The 19,690-nt window shown below is 41.4% G+C and overlaps 1 protein-coding gene and 1 long non-coding RNA gene across 13 annotated transcripts in view; one reads left to right on the top strand and one right to left on the bottom strand.

Annotated features, from left to right (window-relative positions):
• Positions 1–16,711, bottom strand: part of pknox2 (pbx/knotted 1 homeobox 2) — a 452,602-nt gene extending 435,891 nt beyond the window's left edge. For 8 of the 12 annotated variants that reach the window (XM_078531552.1, XM_078531535.1, XM_078531515.1 and 5 more), the window contains exon 1: positions 16,615–16,711. The gene's annotated coding sequence lies outside the window, so the exon portion shown is untranslated. Of the gene's footprint in view, positions 1–233; positions 879–13,870; positions 14,117–14,583; positions 14,653–16,614 lie in introns of those variants that run through there. The other 4 variants (XM_078531485.1, XM_078531527.1, XM_078531506.1 and 1 more) reach the window with 4 other exon arrangements.
• A 313-nt stretch (positions 16,712–17,024) lies between these two features.
• LOC144690911 (uncharacterized) lies at positions 17,025–19,130 on the top strand. The gene is made up of 3 exons (XR_013578992.1): positions 17,025–17,104; positions 18,564–18,624; positions 18,848–19,130. It is a non-coding gene; the product is annotated as an uncharacterized LOC144690911 (long non-coding RNA).
• The last annotated feature ends 560 nt before the right edge of the window (positions 19,131–19,690 follow it).

Below are 19,690 nucleotides of genomic sequence, written 5' to 3'. Positions count from 1 at the left end.
TTCTACTTTGCTCTCTTCAATCCTGTTGCTGTCAGTTAGCTATTCATACAGGTTTTTAGTCCTCCAGTCCATTCAGTGTCACAAACAGAATGTGTGTTCCTTTACTGTATATTTTGTAATGAAAAAGGTGTGTGTTTTCTTACCCTCCGAGTGTGTATCCCAATTAAATAATCCCAGCAGCATACTTTTGATGGTTTCAAACTGAAAAAGGTTATTTATTCTCACATTCTCACCCCAAATTAAGTGTGCTGCCCCACACGCTCAAAGATTAGATACAGGTGAAGGTAATGTATTGTTACAGTTTACATTTATCACAGTCTCTGCTTTATGATCTCCGGTTCACACATGGCAGGCCTGTAGTTTCCTAGATGGTTTTTATGCTTTAAAGTTGAAACGAGGGTCTTGTAAAGCGAAGAATTCTCAGCAGGCTATAAAGTTTCCTGCGGTTGAATTTCCAAGAGGTTGGTTCTCAGGTGAGCTTTAAGTTGGAACAAATCAGGGAGCCCTTCTCCTCTGTTGGGATCTCTCATTTACAAGGTATTGCTGTTAATTACCTTAGCTGCTTGAATAACTTGCAGCTAGTTTGATGGCTTTGCTGGAACTGCCTACAAACAGCTTGTACTGATTTTTAAAAAGCAGACAGAAAACATGGTTGTCTCATCATACGACTTTCTACAAGTCCAATTCTTTTTCCAAATAAGGGTAGTCTTCATGTTGATTCCAACATCCTGTGTTGTAGCTTAACAGTTTGAGGATTTGAGACAGTGTCTTTGCTCTTGAATGACCTGCACAATTTGGTGATACCTTTTTGGATTGGTTTCCGGAAAGGGCATTGATTTACATCAGTCTGGAATGTTCTTTTGTTCCCTCGAGTTAGGGGAGTGGTTTCAATCTATGAAAGAAGTCAGGTGACCCTTGGGCAGCCATCTTTACAGCCTTTTGGTGTCCAGTTTTAAAATATAAAAATTAGTTTGAAGTTCAGAATAGGACATGCTGATACTGGACACGACATCAGTTGAGATGAGTATTTGAGCAGCACGAGACTAAGAATAGCAGTGCTCCTTTTTCTTCTACAGGAACTGCAGCCAAGGGAAAAATCCTGTTTCAATGTGCTACTGGAGTGTTATATTGTCAGAGGTGCCATATTTCCAATATTTAGTCTGCCCTGTGCATAAAAGATCACAGGGTATTATTCAAAGGAGAGGAAATTCTCCCTATTAGCCTGGGCAACATTTATCCCTCAAATACTTAAAAACCGATTAACTGGCCATTTACCCTGTTGTTTGTGGGACCTTGCTGTGTGAAAATTGTCTGTTCTCCTTCCCTACATTACAACAATAACTACATTGCAAACAAAATGAATAGCATTTGGGGTCATAAATACATTGGATGCTATAAAAATGATCTAGTTTGCAGATGGTGGCAGTGTTATTGCCCATCCTGTACCAGATTTGCAAGCCACTCTCAATGTCTTCACTTCTGCATGCAAGAGGCTCACTCGTCCTTGAATGCACGTCAGCCCAGGCCTGTTCAGCCAAATATTCCACCTCACATAAATATGTTGAAGGAGAAACTTTAGAATATGTTGAATACTTCCATACTTTAACAGCCGCCTCTCTCAAAAGACCACCATTGATGAGGAGATCGAACACTGGATCGGCTGCGCCAGCTCAGCCTCCTAAAAACTACAGCAGCAAGTGTTTGACAACAAAGACCTCTGCAAGTCAACAAAAGTCCCATGCAGAGGACAGTTGCTGTCACCACACTCCTGTACTGCACTGAGATCTGGACCGGAACCATACATCAGCAATGAGATTTAAGAGTGCTAAAGAAATTCCATCAGCAACGTCTCCGCTGCATCCTCCAGTTTCAATGGGAGGAGTGCTGAGCAAACACTGGTGTCCTTCTTGAAGCCAACTCCACAAGCATTCAGGCAAAACTCCTCCTCTGGACACCGTCCAGGTGGCCATAAAGCATCTCCCCTGCCAGGTCCTGTTTGCTCAACTTTCAAATCACCAGTGTTCCAGGGAGGACAAAGAAAATACTTCAAAAAGGTGCTCTGAAGCTCTCCTTGAAGCGTGGCAGCATTAGCATTATTGACTGAGAGGAACTTGCTACCAATCATTCAAAATGGCAGCAACTTGCATTATGCTTTGAGTTCAACACCTTAATGGTGAGGCAGAGCAATGGCAGAGAAGGAAAGAAAAAGAATCAAATCCTGCACTCCGGATCTCACTACTTCATGGGATGTCCTGCCCTATGTGCCCAAAGATGTGCAAGTCAAGAATAGGCATGTTTGGTCGCATGGAGACCTATGGCAGAAACTCATAACACTCAGTAGACGCCATCCTGGAATTGAGGGACAGCCGACGACAACGACAGTGCCTACTCAAAAGATTAAATGCTATCCTTCAAGCTTACATCGAGCTTCATTAGAACAGAGGCAAAGGACAGAGAGGTCATAGTCGTCAAATGATAGGTATTCAGAATCTCAGGCTTAAATGGGTTAATTTCAAATGCTTAACACTGGTTGTAGATCCATCCATATAAATATCCTTTCCTGTTCATTCAATCATGTGGCCCCCACCCAGTTCCGTTAACTATTTCATTTGAATATTACGATTCTCATTGTATATTTGAAGCCAATGCTGATGAAACATAGAAACTAGAAGAAGTAGGCCATTCGGCCCTTCGAGCCTGCTCCGCCATTCATTATGATCATGGCTGATCATCCAACTTAATAGCCTGCTCCCGCTTTCTCCCTATATCCTTTGATCCCTTTCGCCCAAAGAGCTATATCTAACTCTTTCTTGAAAACATACAATGTTTTGGCCTCAACTACTTTCTGTGGTAGCAAATTCCACAGGCTCACCACTCTCTGGGTGAAGAAATTTCTTAATTCAGTACTAAATGTTCTACCCCGCATCCTCAGACTGTGACCCCTGGTTATGGACTCCCCGACCATTGGGAAGATCCTTCCTGCATCTACCCGGTCTAGTTTTGTTAGAATTTTATAGGTTTCTATGAGATCACCCCTCATTCTTCTGAAATCCAGCGAATATAATCCTAACCGACTCAATCTCTCCTCATATGTCAGTCCCACCATCCCAGGAATCAGTCTGGTAAACCTTTGCTGCACTCCCTCTATAGCAAGAGCATCCTTCCTCAGATAAGGAGACCAAAACTGCACACAATCTTCCAAGTGTGGTCTCACCAAGGCCCTGTATAATTGCAGCAAGGCATCCCTGCTCCTGTACTTGAATCCTCTCGCTATGAAGGCCAACATACCATTTGCCGCCTTCACTGCCTGCTGCACCTGCATGTTTACCTTCAACGACTAGTGTACAAGGATACCCAGGTCTCGTTGCACATTCCCCTCTCTCAATTTAGCCATTCAGATAATAATCTGCCTTCCTGTTTTTGCTACCAAAGTGGATAACCTCACATTTACCCACATTACGCTATATCTGCCATGCATTTGCCCACTCACTCAGCTTGTCCAAATCACACTGAAGCATCTCTGCATCCTCCTCACAGCTCACCCTCCCATCCAGCTTTGTGTCATCTGCAAATTTGGAGATATTACATTTAGTTACCTCATCTAAATCATTTATATTGTGAATAACTGGAGTCCCAGCACCGATCCCTGCGGTACCCCACTAGTCACTGCCTGCCATTTGGAAAAAGACCCGTTTATTCCTACTCTTTGTTTCCTGTCTGCCAACCTGTTTTCTATCCATCTCAATACACTGCCCCCAATCCCATGTGCTTTAATTTGACCCGCTAATCTCTTACGTGGGACTTTGTCAAAAGCCTTCTGAAAGTCCAAATAAACCACATCCACTGGCTCCCCCTCATCAACTCTACTAATTACATCCTTGAAAAATTCCAGTAGATTTGTCAGCATGATTTCCCTTTCATAAATCCATGCTGACTCTGTCCAGTTCTGCTGCTGTTTTCCAAGTACTCAGCTATTAAATCTTTTATAATGGACTCAGACCATGAGCTGGCCATAAATTGCCATCTTCAAATAAAAAGTAATAGGCATTGAGAGAGACAGGAATTGATTGCAGTTCTTGAAGTCCTTATTTTTGGTCCAAGTGCTTCCTTTCATTCCTGTCCAGTCAGAGTGGAAACAAGGTGGAGAATTAAAATGATGAACAACAGGAAGCTCAGGTCATGCTTGTGGACTGAATGGAGCTGGTGTTACCCAGTCTAATTTTGGCCTCCCCAACGTAGACAAGTACAAGTAAATTGCTGTTTCACTTGGAAGGATAATGGATTATATCATGTAACACTATCTTATGGCACAGAAACGATAGACTAAAATCAGAATTGGTTCAAGAGAATAAAAGGTGGCTGTAATTTGCCAGGCTTGCACGTGAAAATTTTATGTCTTAAATATTAAAAGAAATAGTTTCAAAGGGTAACTTTCTTGAATACATTTTGTTTACATTCTTGAATACATTTTTTTACATTCTTGAATACATTTTTTTACATTCTTGAATACATTTTTTTACATTCTTGAATACATTTTTTTACATTCTTGACTTGAAGTGCAAAATTTAGGAACAAACTGCATTAGTGTTTAAGTCATGTCACTTCTCTTTATCTCTTCATTTTTCTGTTCTAGGAATGCCTACCTTGAAGTTCTGTTCTTCTCTCTAATGAGAGTTTCATTTGCCCCTTCTACCTTGTTCACTTTGTTTTCTATTTCCCTTCTCATGTTTGATCAGTTATATTGAAAAAAAACACTTCCACAATCACATTTCCTTTCTCAGCAACTGTCTCCAGCTTCAAGTTATTCCACGTGGATTCCAACTGAATTTCCACCCATCAAGTTACAATTACAAATATCTGCAAAACATCTCGAACTCCTTGAACCGCTGTTCTCACTACATCCTCAGATGCGCTGTCAATGTCACACTCTGACATATGCACTCACAATCTCTCCCTTGAGAAACACACTCATTCTATTTCAAAGCTGTCCTGGTCCACATCCTTCACCTCATTCAGTGCTTCAACAAAAGAGCTTTTTACCTTCCTTTCAGGTGTGAGGCTTGCGATGATTCTTCAACTCAAGGATACTAACACCCCTCTAGATCCTTCTCCCCTTCCCTCCATGCCCATCTCTTCCTCGAATCTCACCTCTTGTCGGATACGACAATACCTTCTTGCCTTCCCCTCGGACTGAATGCTCTGCCCTCTGCAAAGGCCTCTCAATGGATTGAGTTCCACACAACACTGAGCTCTTATTCCGTCACTATTGCCTCATGCGTTTGTCCAGGAGTCAACCTCCTTTCCCCGCACCCCCAATGGATCCCTTCACCTGTATGCAAAATTGTCCCTCTACCTGGAACCCTCCCTCTGGCCTCCTGCTCTCTAGATATTTTCATTGTCACACCAGCAGTTCCCATCGGTTGTCTCAATTTCTCTGCTCCTCTCTCTCGCTAACCTGAATTTGCTGCATTCCATTCCCTCAGGTCCTACTTTATCATTACCAAACCTGATGACAAGGATTGAGCTGTTGTGTGGCATGCTGACCTCTACTTAACAGAACGCTAACACTGACACTTTTGCCTACCTTCCCCTGGACTATGAACCACTACCAAATATCAAATTATTGTGGTCAGTGGTGGTCCTGGGCACATCTCCTTTGGCAATCTTCTCTTTTCCACCTCCAAACTCATAGCCCAACCCTGAACAGCGCACTTCTACCTCCTTCCCAAAAAATCTATAAACAAGAATGCCCTAGTCAACCCATTGTTTCAGCCTGTTCCTGTCCCACTGAGCTGATTTCTTCCTATCTTGACTCCATTTTTTCTCCCCATGTACAACCTCTTCCATGACTCTTCCAATGCCCTACGTCACTTCAACAGTTTCCAGTTTCCTGGCCCTAACCATCTCTTCTGCACTGAGGACATCCCAACCTCTGTATACCTCCATCTCCGACCAGGATGGTCTCAGAGCACTCCGCTCCTTCATGGAATGGAGGCCCAACCAGTCCCCACCCACTATCACCCTCCTCCAACTGGGTGAGCTTGTTCTCACTTTGAACAACTTCTCCTTCAAGTCCACTCACTTCCTCCAATAAAACATGTGCTTTGGGTACCCACAGCAGTCCTAGCTATGCCTGCCCGTTTTGTGGAATTTGTGGAGCGTTCATGTTTCCAGTCCTACTCGAGCCCCCTCTCTGTTTTTTTTCAGTAACGATGACTGTGTCCATGTTCCCTCATGCTCTCACTACGAATTGAGAAATTTCATTGAAATTGGAAACAAAGTCAGCTCTTCTCTCACCTTCATCTGGTTGTTCTCAAACTCTTCCCTTCCTCGACTTCTCTGTCTCCATTTCTGGAGACAGGCCATCAACTAGTATTCAATACAAACAAGCATATTCCCACAGCTACCTTGACTACATTTTCTTGCACCCTGCTTCGTGTAAGGACTCTATTCCATTCTCCCAGCTTCTCCATCTCATCTGCTCTGATGCAACCTTCCACACCACTACTTCTGATGCGTCTTCCTTTTTTCTCATCTGAGGATTCCCACCCAGCATGGCTGACAGGGCCTTCCACCATGTCCAAGCCAATTCACACACATCTGCTCTCACCCCCTTCCCCTCCCTCCCAGAACCATAATAGGGTTCCCTTCATCCTTACCTTCCACCCCACCAGCATTCCTATTCAACAGATCATCCTTCACCAGCATGATGCTATCACCAAACATCTTTCCCTGCCCTTTCAGCATTTCAAAGGGGCCATTCCCTCAGCGATACCCTGGTCTACTCCTCAGTCACCCTGAACACCATCCCCACCCCACTCCCTTTCCGTGCAAGAGATGCAAAAACACCTCCTCCCTTCTCACCATCCAAAGCCCCAAACACTCCTCCCAAGTGAAGCACAAATTTACTTGTGCTTCTTTTAATTTAGAAGCCTGTTTTCACTGTTCACAGAGTGGTCTTCTCTACCTTGGGGAGGCCAAACAACTGGGTAACCATTTTTGTGAAACAGCTCCATCTAGTCCACAAGCAAAGCCCAAGCTTCATGTTGCTCTCCATCTTGCTCTCACTCTGACCTTTCTATCCATGGCTTGCTACTGATCAAATGGAGCCCAACACAAGCATAAGGAACAGAACCTTACCTTTCATCTTGGCACACTACAGTCTTCTGGATTCAACATTGAGTTCAACAACTTCAGATCATAACCTCACCATCCTGTTGTGAGTTTTTTGAGGGGATGTTTGCTTTCTTGTTCTTTTCTTTATTCCTTCATGTTGTGACCACTACATAGTCATTCACACCTCATCTTTGTTTCTTCGCAATACCCACTACCATTCTTTTTGGCTTTTGCATCATGAAAGCTTTTGTTATTTAATCTCTCCTGCCCTCCACCCTATCACTGAGCTTCCCTTTTGTTCTTCCTGACACCCCCCCCTCACTTCTTTCTTCAGTTCTGATAAAGGTCATCGACCTTTCTGTCCACAGATGCTGCCTGATCTGCTGAGGATTTCCAGCATTTTTTTGTTTTTATTTGGGAAATACTTTCTCAACACTATTTGTAAACTGCAAAACCTTGTATTTAATTAAGATTCACCATTTCAATACAAGACCCATAACATAGAACAAGACGATGTTAATAACTGATGTAATCTCTTTTAGCCCTACAAAAACTCTGCTTTGCTCCAATTCTGGTAAGTCGACAGTCTATAAAACCTGCAAGGCAGAGTGGTACAAATCTACGTTAAAAAATTGAGAACTAGACAACAATCTATAAATATACTGTGGAAGTAATTCTAGATCAATTTGGAAATAGAGAGTGGACACTGCCATGGCCAACTCGGTTATATCTGTAACTGTGGGCACTGGAGTAAACAGATGGAAATATACACATACTATATATATAAAAAAGTAAAAGTTTAATCACATACTGGGTTACATTCTTATCAAGGAGGCTTCACTTTCTGAATTGCTTCTACTTCAAACTCACGGTTTGTGTTACTTTTTACAACACAAGAGTTGAACACGCAGCTTCGCTGGTGTTTTAATTCAGCAGGCACACTGCCCCAGGAGGACTCATACACGCCAGGAAGGCCCCAAGTTCAATCACAAGGGTTTCCCATTCTCAAGAACCATCCCCCGGAAAATGTTTGCATGTGAAATGTCATCTGCAGACAGGGTCAGGTGGCCTGACAAAACTGCCTATCTAAGGTCACAGATGAAGAGAGCGCTGGGCATGGTGGGTAGAGGATGGCACTGCACAGACTACAAGTCGCCAAATTCAAGAGCTGGATGAGTGGGGTGGCATTTGAAATAACACCAAATAAGACAGCGGAAATCATTCCTTAAGCCTTTAAAGGGATGTTCTGAACATTGAAAGCTATCACACACTGAACGCCAGTAACTACCAGGAGCCGAACATTGCTTCATGATGTCAGTTTCCAGCTGTCATAAGGTGTCGCATTTCATGTCCCGAATGGCTGTAATCAACTTCACAACAGGTCAGCTGGGAGTGGGGTGCAAACACTTTTAAAGAAACTTGTAAACTTGGTTTCTCAAATGTCTTTACTGAAGATTGATTAAAAAACCTGTGACCACGTACAAGTCAGTAAACTCGTGGTGGACATCCCAACAAAGCTGCAGCACTTCAGAACAGTGCTCCAAATCCCAAGGTTAGCTAATGCCAAAGGCATAAAGAAGTCAAATTTCCATTTTAGATTGCAAAGAATTTCACGTCATTTCCTGATGTTTTGTGGATCATATTCCACAAACCCGTTGATTTCCAATTAGTGTATTGAGTTATTAAGTCACCAGTAATTAAAGTCCTTTTTTATTAAATAGGATTTTTAAACTTTTGAAAAGCACAATCTGCATTTCCCGCGAGGGTCTAAAATCAGTGACCTTGATGTCAGAGCTTAGCAACTTACATTAAATGTAATATTCCTCTACCAACAACTGATGGCTTGGTTTCCTGTCACACTCTGGTCAGTCTCTAAACATATGTCGATACAAAACTAATAATGTGCTTTTCTTCCCATATATACAGGATCAGAGACATGAAGCAATTAGGAGACGTAATGCTGATGAAGAAAAAGCATCAACCTTGCTGCTTGTTATGATAGAGCAGAGAGATATTAAGGCTACATTCACACTAGGTTTCACTGTGAAGCAATTTCACTTCACACTAATGCTGCTGTTATAACGTAACTATAGTCTGAATTTGGAATCAGATTCCAACTGGATACTGGAATGAGATGTGGTGAAACTCCTGGCAGGAGGGAGCATTCACACATTTCACTCACACCAGATATACTTCAGGCCTTTAACCAAATACACACACCACACAAAAAGGACTTTGCATTTATGCAGTACCTTTCATGAACTCGGTTCCCAAAGCGTTTTATAGCCAGTATTTTTGGGGTGTAGTCATTGTTGTAATGTAGGAAATATCATAGCCAATTTCCACACAGTAGTAAAATAATGACCAAATAATCTGTTTTAATGTTGTTAGTAAAGGGCAGGATATGAGGGAGAATTTCCCTGCTCTTCTGTGAACTATATCAACCTGAGGGGGCAGACAATGCTAAATTCATACAATCATTCTGTATTTAATCTATTCTATAATTGACCTTGATGTGCTTAAAACCATGATGCGTTCAGCTAAGTTGTGCGCCTAGCATTTGGAGTGCATTCCATTCATCCAAACAAGGTCAGTTTTGGAACAGATTAGATATACAGTTATGGCACATTCACACGTACAGATTTAACATTGATGTAAAGCTGAATACTAAATGTCATCACTTGTAGCATTCTTGTCTCGGAGTAGGAAGATTGCGGGTTCAAGTTCCACTCCAGGCTTGAGCACAAAATCTAGGTTGACACTCCAGTGCAGTACCAAGGCAGCAGTGTACTGTTGCTGGTGCAATCTTTTGGATGAGATGTTAAACAGAGGCCTGAAGCAAGTTTCTACTCCTGATCACTATCCAGTGACCTCAGAGTGCAGATGATAGGCATAGACATGATTGGGCTCAACTGCGAGGGCTCAATAAGATAACCTGCTGTCTAAACTCAAGTGAAGGGTGGCCACTGGGATGGAGAAGGTATCATTGACACGGTTGTTCCAATGTGCTTGGATGTATATCAATACAGCTTTAACGTCACAATAATATTGTAGACCAATGACCTGAAACTGGGCTCTCTGAATATCAGTACACAGGCTTTCAACATGTTCACTGGAAACTTCTTTATCTGCTAATTTAATATTTATTTTGAACAGATTAGTGGCACTGTTTTTAAAAAAAAGGAATTTCATATCACCATATCTTCATAAACACTCAGTGCCCAGTTTCAATCGACCATGTGGGGTGTGCGGGGGACAACAGAATCTACACTTAATGTACTGGGGCAGAGAATCGATTTTATATTTTCTTTTTTATTGTAGAAAATGATTCTTTAGCCTAAATTCTTGACATATATATTTTTAAAGAATTTACCCTGTACTTTTCCATAACTAAATATTATTGGGTCAGAGAGTTGACGTTGAGATGAGATCTCAGAGACGGTAGTAGCAGTGTTTCACTGGATGCCAAAAAAATGGAGTCAATGACCTACTTGGCTTCACTTACTATGCATCTGTGTCAGTCTTGTGTTATCAAGGACTGAAATATCAGTCAATGTAGTAGACTGTAACCAAGGCTTAATGTTCTGTCCACTTCCAAAATAGGCAAAGGAGCTGTAAGCCAGGAACAAATAGACAAAGTAATTTGAACAGATAGGACACCTAGCACTCTGCAAGTTGCCCAAAAATCTGATTAATACTTCAGAATTTCTGGCATCTTACTCTTACCAGCCTACCCGTCACTCATAATAATACTACCACTAGTCTCAGTTCTATAATCTGGAGCAAACCAATCCTCCACCTTGTTTCCCATTACTAATTATATACCCAGCCGCTGAGAATGGGTTATTGGTTGGCAGGGCTATTTTTTATCCACTCAAGGTACCTCTCAGTCCTGTTCTGCTATTTCAGCCTCAATGACTCCTCTCTTCCTTGGTTCCAGTCTGCTACATTGACTGATGTTCAAAGGCCTGTCACTGAAGACATTTTTTCAAAAAAAAAATCTAAAAATCGCTGCTACTACACTTTTCTTAAAACATGCATGCAGATCATTTAGCAGTGTGAACAGGTCTCAAACAGATTCTACTGCCTCTCACCAGATATCTCGATTAAAGCCAGTATCTGTAGCAAGCAAAAAGGACCACGAAGCCTGGGTTATAGAACAGAAGCAACAATGGTATTGGACTAGATAATGAAGGAACAAAATAAAAGGAAAAAAAAAAGGAGAAAATGGGACAGATATTTGAAGCTGTTAACTTTTAAAACTTTAGAGTATATGACACATATAGAAAAATAAAACTCAACCTTTGATTCGCCTCAATTTAAACTTCGAGTTCACTGGAAGTGAAGTGTGAACCTCAAAAACCAAAATAGTCAACCCAAAACAAGGGGGCAAAATCTTCAAGTCAAAACAAGACCATTCAGGAATAAAATCAGGAAGCCCATTATCACACAAACATAGTGGAATTCTGGACCATACTTTCCCAAAAGGTTGTGGACACTGGGGCAATTGGACCATTCAAGATTAAGATCAATAGAATTTTTTTTTGTATGAAGAAAATGGAGAAAAACCAGATGTATGGGGTTGAGATACAGATAGCCGTTTTCTAACTGAATGGTTAAACAGGCTGGACGGGCTGAATGACATACTTCCGTGTTCCTATGTTCCAATTAAGTTCCATAGACTTACATCAGGAACAGGCAGGGAACTTCTCTTACTAAATAGTAATGGATTCAGTGTTCAATCTGTGTATTATCAGGCTCACACTTGACCCAATCTGCAAACTTCTCTCAGATTCAGGCAGGACACATCAGTAACACTCCAACTGGTGGTCTTAAGCTAACCTTTAAAAGCTCATTACACTACACGGGGAAGTATTAATTCAAAATAAATGCTGTAGTTTGAACATACCATATACGAATTCAAAGGATTAAATAGGTTATGACTTATAAAATAGAGCTTCTGTTAAATATACAATGCCCACCAATTTGGAAAAATGCATCAGACACCATGACTGCACAATTAGAGATTCAAAGCTTCTAAAAGTAGAAGAGGCTAAATCATTGATGAACTGTGCCATGCAGACTGGAATTAAAGAGATAAAAGTAAAGTACTGCGGATGCTGGAAATTTGAAACAAAAACAAAAATAGCTGGAAAAACTCAGCAGGTCTGACAGCATCTGCGGAGAGGAATACAGTTAACGTTTCGAGTCCGTGTGACTCTTCATCAGAACTAAGGAAAAATAGAAATGTGATGAAATATCAGCTGGTTGAGGGGGGGGGGGTGGGACAGGTAGAGCTGGAGAGCTGGATAGGGGACCAGTGATAGGTGGAGGCAAAGAAGAGATTGCCAAAGATGTCATAGACAAAAGGACAAAGGGTGTTGGTGGTGGTGATATTAGCTATGGAATGTGCTAATGATGACAGTAAGGGTAGAAAGCAAGATGAGCAAGTGGCAGATAGCACTAGTGGGGGTGGGGTAGGGGGAAGTGATTGAAATGGGCTGAAAGGTGGAGATAAAACAATGAACAGAAACACATTTAAAAATAATAGAAACAGGTGGGAAAAGAAAAATATGCATATATATATATATATATATACACTGCAAAGTGCCTAATCGGAAGATGAGGTGCTGTTCCTTCAGTGGAATTAAAGAAAGGCATTTCTAAAGGTTGTTTTGGAAAGCAGACTAGTAAAGGTGGAAGACAAAATGAAAATGATGCATCCGCATTTTTCTGGATAGTTGGCATTAGAACAGAACCCTCTGACGTAAATCTATAAAGAAGCACAAACTGGTCTCCGCAGCACCATATTCATCCAGTTCAGTGAAAGCCAGGGGCAATTCAACCTAGACAGGGTTTCAACACTACACAGGAGCTTCAGCGCTATTGTTGTCAAGTTAGAGAGGAACCAAAGTCACAAGTTACACTGCCCAGTTACTGCAATGCATAATTGAATGTTTTATCTTCAGAAAGGCAGAAATCAAATTTCCCAAAAATGTTTTCAACAAAATAAAAATCCTGAAAACATCCTGTAAATCTCATGGCTTAACATTCTACAGCAGGACTCTGTCTTCAGCTCCTGAACATTCACCATTGGAAATGATCACTAATTATTCTCAATATGTTACTGAAAGCGACAGCAAGTTTTGAACTATCAGTTCTCTTTTTAATAACTCAATATTTTATTAGTCTCAGACTGAACTGCAGAGAGAGAAAGCCAAGAGGAAAAATAAATATGGGCTGATATCCAACACAACATAAAATAACACCAGTGTCAGAAAGTGTGCTACATATGTCTGTGGTTGCATCTATACCACAGATTTTTTTTCCTTAAAATGTATAAAATGACGTGGTACTTCCACACTATACTATTTCATGTATTTTACATTGTACAGTATTTACAGTACAGAAACAGCCCAACAGGTCTATGCTGGTATTGATGCTGCAAACGAGCCTCCTTCCAGCCTTCTACTCCTTTTATCCTGGTGTGTTTATCTAGTTTCTCCTTAAATCCATCGTTATTCACCTTCACTACGTTTTTTTTTAAGTGCCTTCTGCACCCAAAGAATATATACACTTAGAAAAATAGTAAGTGCCAACTACATCTAGAAAGTGACAGGAAGTACTAAAGTTGATGGTATACACAAGTTCCACGGAGATCACTAGCGATGGACACTGATAGAGACAGCGCTTCTGTAACCATCTAATTCCAACTGGATGGGCTAACTCAGTTCCCTTGTACTTTCATTCTCACCTCAATCCAGGATGCCCTTCCCATGCCCTCTGCTCGCTTGCTGTTTAAAGCAAAAAAAAAACTCTCCAATTAATTCTTCATTTTGAATTTTACATTTTAAAAACTGTAAAAGCTTCCCCAGTAGAAACAGTTGGTGTTTTTCATATCACAGAAGCACACTGGATTTTCGTTGCATTATTGAAGGGGTATTCAGCTCAACACAGCAACAGAGCGGGTGGCAATACACAGCAGTACCAAGACGTGTAACCTCCTCCAAGCCCCAACTTCAAAACAGTTCAGTAATCCAGCTAACTAATTTCTCCTCCAGATTTCTTCAACTGTATCATCACATCATTCTGAGAACAACAGGAAATGTAACTGCAAAAAATTCCTCTAATTTGGAACAACTATAATATCCTACAGTGCCTTCCCTTTTACCCAGCAAGCAGACTGGCGGGTTTGGATTTAGAGAAAGTGGTCATTTCTACAGACACTGATCTCCCAAGAATAAGGATGACTTGAAAGCTGATTCAACAAAGTGCTCGACTACATGTATAAAATTTTTAATTCAGTTAAATTTGGAAATTTAGCCAAAAGCCTCAAATTTAAAACAGGTTTGCAAAAAAAAAATGCAACACTTATATAATTTCTCTTAAATTTCCCTTCAAAATAGTATTGCAAAACAAAAAAAAAAGGTTGTTTTTTTTTTAGATGAACACCAGGAGTGAGCTAACCTTTTTGAACAACTTTTCAGAAATAAGCACTCTCTCCTGGCTGTGACTTGCTCGTTTTCCTCTCCTACAGATTCCGGGCCATAGGAAGAGAGAGAGAGAGAGAGCCAGGATCAGAGTGATAGACGCAAAACAATGCTGAAATGACAGATACCACTTTGGGTGCACAAACATACCCACCAACACTGGAAGTGCACCCATTTCAAACCGGATTCATACCCAAAAACGTCAACAGAATTTAAGATATTCATGGGACGGCCGAGGGGAAAGAATTAAGACGTCAATGGGAGGGAAGGAGAAAGTGTATTTTTAAAAATGTACAAGTCAAAAAAAAAAGCTTCGTTTCTCCCACTGCATACCTGCTTCCTGCACAGAATTCCACTACGCCGTTCCGGTTTACTCCCATTACATAGGAGTCATTGCTATCCCAGAAAAACCCTAATAGCAACATAGAAATTCTTAGCAAATTAGTTCTGCGTTTGGTGGGACTGGCCTGTAGCGAACACATCCGCAGTTGTCCAGTTAGCTCCATAGCCCTACTGATCGGAGGCTCGAATCGGATGCACAACCGTGAAAGGAAGCATGCTAATTCATTGACACTGCTAAACAAATTCTTCACAATATCTTCCCTTTAAGTCAACAACTGGGACTCGTTCTAACAAATTAAAGTCCTCGCTTGATTGCAAACAGCTCCTGGCTTTTATCCCCCAAAACGGTGTTGAATGCTTCGGAGGCAAGCAGATTTTAGAAGCTGAATGGCGAGAGCTTTATACACAGGGGCTGCAAGGAGGAGACTGAAATCGATTTATTTCCTTTTAATTAATCATTTAAACGCATTTCACGAGACAGATTTAAAAGTGGAATTTAAAGGAGTAGTCAAGCCAAAACAAACCGTTTTTAAAACCCAGAATGCAAGTCCTCTGATAAGCAAAATGTTCCATTGCCTCTCCCTCGATTTCCATAGTGACAGTATAATGGAGCAAATATTAATTTGTAACAAATGTGCTGCAACATTCCCGATGATACGTTAAAAGGCTGAAAAAACTAACAAAATAATAATAACATCTCTAAATATAAGATGCCCTAAATTTCTTCCATCTCAAAAACGTAATACAGAATACACAATTTGAAATTAAAGAATACAAAACCTGACTGATGGTTGTAAACACACTCCTAAGATATCAGAGCCTCAAACTCTGCTCCAAAGTACCCAGCGCCCTCTTATTGTGTTTAAAAAGATTTTTTAAAAACAAAAAACTTAATTAACATGGACAAAGAGAAACAAATTAAATGAAACCAAAGGAAACTGATCAAGTGTTCTTATTAATCAATACCAGCTCTTGATACAGGGAATAAAAAGAAAAGTACACCAGGTCAACAGTTGCATCAAACAGATAAAGGCGGTGAAGAGCAAAAAAAAAGGAAATCGAACAATCTTCCAATAATGCGAAAAGGAATCTCCTCCCTTTTTAAATCCAGAAAGTGGCAATTCAATAAAAAAGGGGGAAAATGTGCAAAGCAAAATAGTTTACAAAAAGAGTGCTGAGCATACAAAATGCATAATCAAATTCCTTCTGGAAATGCATCACCCATTAAATCCCCAGTTTAAAAGTAGAAAATGTTTAGAAGTTGAGATTGAAGCGCCCAACAGAGTACAATTATCAGACAGCTATGTGGAAAGCTACGAGATTCCATTTGCAGGCACAGGCACACAGAAAGACTCCTCCGCTCATCGCTTAACAATGCAGCTACTTCCCCCCCCCCCCCCCCCAATCAGCGGTAAAACTGGAGAGAAAGAGGTGGAGAGAGAGAAAAAAAATGAGGTGGAAAGGCAGAGTGGAGAGAAGCAAGAGAGCAAGAGCAATTTAAACGTGTGCCCTTTCTTCCGGCTGGGACAATGACTGACTGAATGAAGTGTCTGCAGCTGCAGCCCCTGTGTGCAATGTATCCGTGTGCGCCGCTGGTTACACTGTATTGCCCCGTGATACACTGTTGCACCGCGGTTACTCTGTCTCCCTGTGAATGACAGCTTACCTTCATGCCAATCTTCATCAGACTGACACCGCCGCGGCGCCGCCACGCGCTCACATCGATACATCCCCATGACGTCAGCGCGCCCCGGCCTCGCCCCTCAGACCCGCCCCCTTCGCTGCCATTGGCTGTCCGCTCCTCCCCCGTCACGCGCGGGAAGGCAGCGCCGCCCGCTGATTGGAGTGACTCGCGCCTGGTTTTCGCGCCCGGCTCCGCCCCCCCCCTCACTACCTCTCCGGGTTCAGCGAGGAGGAGCTGCTGTGTGTGTGTCTGGGGAGGGGGGGTGGAATGGAGCAATTGTGTCATTTAGCCCACCCCTACCCCTACGCTGCGCCCGCTGGGTTCGTGTTAGACCCGCCCTCTTGAGGCGCAGTTTTCATTGGACAGCACAACTGTCACTCAGCCGTCGCTATAGTGCTTCCGTTCTATGTAATTAATATTCATAACCTGGGAGTTTTTAAAGGGCAAGAACATTAGCGACAGTCTGCAAATGGTAAGTAAGCCAGAGAATAGCGTAAAGTTGCATTGGACCACCTAGCTATCTCTGACAGGGGAAATAAAATATCGTAACTGCAGCTCATTATATTTTTATTGAAACATAATTAAAATATATAAAACCCACTAAATATTTCAGCTGTTTTCTTTGTTTGATGAGAGAGCCAGAATCAAGATATTGGTGCTATGTTAATCTTATTCTCAGTATCTCCACATCAAATTTCCATATGTCAAGCAATTTCTGACTTGGAACAAAGCAACTGCCACCAAACACCATAAACAGCCATTTTTTTTAGAATGGACAAAACTAAGGTTCTAAATCATGTAACAACATTCATCTCAAAATATTAAGTCGACCAAACAGACTGTTAAACAAAAACAACCTGTATTTTAATGTAATAAAATGCCCTAAGGCATGTCATTGGAGGTGTCACCAAAACAGAATTTTTCACTGAGCCACATAAAGAGATATTTAGGGCAGGTGACCAAAAGCTTGGTCAAACAGGTAGGTTTTAAGGAATAAAAAACAAAAAACTGCAGATGCTGGAAATCCAACACAAAAACAGAATTACCTGGAAAAACTCAGCAGGTCTGGCAGCATCTGCGGAGAAGAATAAAGTTGAAGTTTCGAGTCTTCATGACCCTTCAACAGGTTTTAAGGAATGTCTTAAAGGGAGGGAACTCCAGATGTTAAGGCTTTGGCAACTGAATGCATGATTGCCACCAGTGAAGCAATTAAAATCAGGGATGCTTAGGAAGCCAGAATTAGTGGAGCACAGAGTCCTCAGGGGTTGTAGGGTCCGGGCTGAATGAGGTTATAGAGATCCAGAGAGGTGAGATGATGAAGGGATTTGAAAACAGTGATGAGAATTTTAAAATCAGGGTGTTGCGTAACCAAGAGCCAACATAGGTCAGTGAGCGCAGATGCATGAGTGGGATTTCATGTGAGGTAGGACACAAACAGCAGAGCTCTGAATGGCTTCAAATTTGATTAGGGTAGAACTAGAGAGGCTGACCGGGAGAGTATTGGAATAGCCAAGTCTAGAGGTAGCAAAGGCATGCATGAAGGTTTCAGCAGCTGATAAGTCGAAGCAAGGGCAAAGTCAGGCAACGTTATAAAGGAAGTCTTAATGATGGTGCAGAAATATGATAGGAAGTTCATATCAGGGCAAATATAACACCAAAGTTGCAAACAGTCTAGTTTAGCCTCAGAAAGTTGGCAGGAGGGATTAAGTTAATGACAAGGAAACAGTTTCCGATGAGGACTGAATACAATGCTTTGTCTATCCAATATTTGTCTAGAGGAAATTTCTGTTCATCCAGTTCTGAATGTTAGACAAACAATCTGACAGTTTAGAGACAATGGAGGCATCAACCAAGTTGGAGGTGAGGTAGAGCTGGGCATCATTGGTGCATGTGTGAAAAGTAATGCTGTGTTTTTTGTTCATGTCACAAAGGGGCAGCATATAGCAGGAAGAGAAGCCTTTGCAGGTGATTATCTGGGCTACAATTGGACAGGTAAGAATGAAGTTCAAGTCTCATAGTTGACTATTCTTTGTACTTAGTCAACATTTGAGGCCAAATTTTATTTGCTCTGGGTGCGAGGATGGAAATAATTATCAATGAATACCACTTAAAATGGCTACAAATAACTTCCTAACAGGTTAGGAACACAAACCAATAATAATTTACATTTATATTGTGTCTTTATTATATTTAAAAATCCCTAGATTCTGCACAGATGGAAATTGATAAGGAAATGGATGCTGAGCCATGGAGTAAGAAATTAGTCGAATTAACTGAAAACTTAATGTTTTGGCAGTTATTTCCAGAACAAATTGTAATGTTGACCAAGAAAAATATTGATGACGTTTGAGGAGGAAAATGAAGCAAATCAAGTACCTTCTGAAGGAAAACTGACTTAAGACACCGATTTAGGAGGTGTTCTGCCATGTCCCCAAAATGCTCAGAGCACTACAAATGAGTTGACTATTTTTCTGAGTGTATAGTAGAGAATAATAAAGTGTGAAATAATAACCTTCAGTATTTTTGGGGGGGGGGGGGGGGGGGGGGGAGTGGGAGGGGTGGGGTGCAGTAATTGGCCAGGTTGTATTTGTCCTACTTTTTGTGTGCAGGACATACCTGGGCAATTTTCTACATTACCGGGTAGATGCCAGTGTTGTAGCTGTACTGAAACAGTTTGGCAATGATCTTCCACATTCCTTGATTGGTGTTAAATCTCTGCATGTTGTAGTTTACTGTCCATGAGTAGGTGACAAAAGTTATTCTTTAGTAAGTGGGAGTTGGATGATTCTTTTTTATTTTGGCCTTACACCAAATTTGTTTTTATATAGTGCGTTTCACATTGTAAAAGTATCTGAATGTGCTTCAGAGGAGCATTATCAAACACTGAGCCATAAAGCATATGTTAGGACCAGTAACAAGGTATCAAAGAGTTACAGAATGATTACAGTACAGAAGGAGGCCATTCAGCCCATCGCGTCTGCACTGGATCTCCGAAGGAGCAATTTACCTAGTGCCACCCCAACTATCTCGCCGTAGCCCTGCACATTCTTCCTTTTCA

The sequence above is a fragment of the Cetorhinus maximus genome, chromosome 2, assembly GCF_964194155.1.
Source record: "Cetorhinus maximus chromosome 2, sCetMax3.hap1.1, whole genome shotgun sequence".
Taxonomy (NCBI): domain Eukaryota; kingdom Metazoa; phylum Chordata; class Chondrichthyes; order Lamniformes; family Cetorhinidae; genus Cetorhinus; species Cetorhinus maximus.
The sequence above is the reverse complement of the archived record's forward strand: the minus strand, read 5'-3'. Positions and strand labels throughout refer to the sequence as shown.